The sequence below is a fragment of the Otolemur garnettii genome, unplaced genomic scaffold (assembly GCF_000181295.1).
Source record: "Otolemur garnettii isolate 467f Iridium unplaced genomic scaffold, OtoGar3 scaffold00180, whole genome shotgun sequence".
NCBI classification, from domain to species: Eukaryota; Metazoa; Chordata; class Mammalia; order Primates; family Galagidae; genus Otolemur; species Otolemur garnettii.
This window is the reverse complement of record NW_003852575.1, coordinates 92,025-93,181: the sequence shown is the minus strand read 5'-3', so window position 1 is coordinate 93,181 and position 1,157 is coordinate 92,025.

The window sequence follows — 1,157 nt, the reverse complement described above, 5'->3', positions numbered from 1 at the left end:
GAGGGCATCATCTTGATGTATAACCAGCAGAACAGAACTGTCCATCGGACTGATCTTCTCCTGTCTCGGTGAGTGGCCCTGCTGCTCTTTCTGCCACCAGGGCCGGAGCAGGTCCTGAGGTCTGACACAGGGTCACCAGGTTTTTACTGACAAGGCCATGAGAGCTGTCATCTCTTTTCTTACTGCTGTGCCTTGACCCATTCTGGATGAGCAATCTCTGCTCACAGCACTGGTCAGTAATGATGTGAAGTAGAACCTTGTATAGAAATAACAGATTTTGGAAAAAAAATATACTTTCATTAGGATGTTTTTAATGGTAAGTGAAAGAAACTGAATTCCAACAGCTTTAAGCAAAGAAACAATGTGTTGGCTTACCCAGCTGCAGGCACCAGGGGACCCCCAGGGTGTAAAGGGGCAGATGGGCTGCAAGTGAGGAGGACCAGGGGACTCTCTGGCCATCAGTCTTCCCCTCTGCTTTTGTTGGCAGTAACCTCATCATCCCTGGCTGATTCTGTCCTGCCCCAGGGACAGAGACCATGGACCCAGGGGACCAGGCTGCAGGAGACAGCTTCTCTCCCAGTTTAGTCCCTAGGAGATGCTCTGGCCTGCTCATGTCCCAGTCTGCGCCTCAGATCAGTCAGTGATGCTGAGTGTGCCCTCGGGGGCTTGATAGCCTCCTCAGAACCACGGGGATTGGAAAGGGATACTTCTTCCAAAGACAGCCTGCCATCTAGACCTGGTATAGGTCTGTCCAGACTCCTTAATATGTCTGCCACCGAGATTGGTAGGCAAAGCTCTGAGGACCACAGGGATAAAGCTGTGGTGATGAAATAGCAGAGGGTTAAATGGGGCGTGTCTTTGAGAGAAGATTCTCCAGTATACCCCTTTTTAGGTGGCTGTTAACTTTTTCTTCCCATGAGTTCACTAGTCCTGAATAGCTTAAATGGTCAACTAATAAAAAATATTTACTATGTGTTCTGGACAGTCTTTCTTTCTTTTTGTTTATTTTTTATTAAATCATAGCTGTGTACATTAATACTGTCATGGGGTACAGTGTGCTGTTTTTATATACAATTTGAAATATTTTCATCAAACTGGTTAACATAGCCTTCATGTCATCTTCTTAGTTATTGTGTTAAGACATTTATATCCTACAT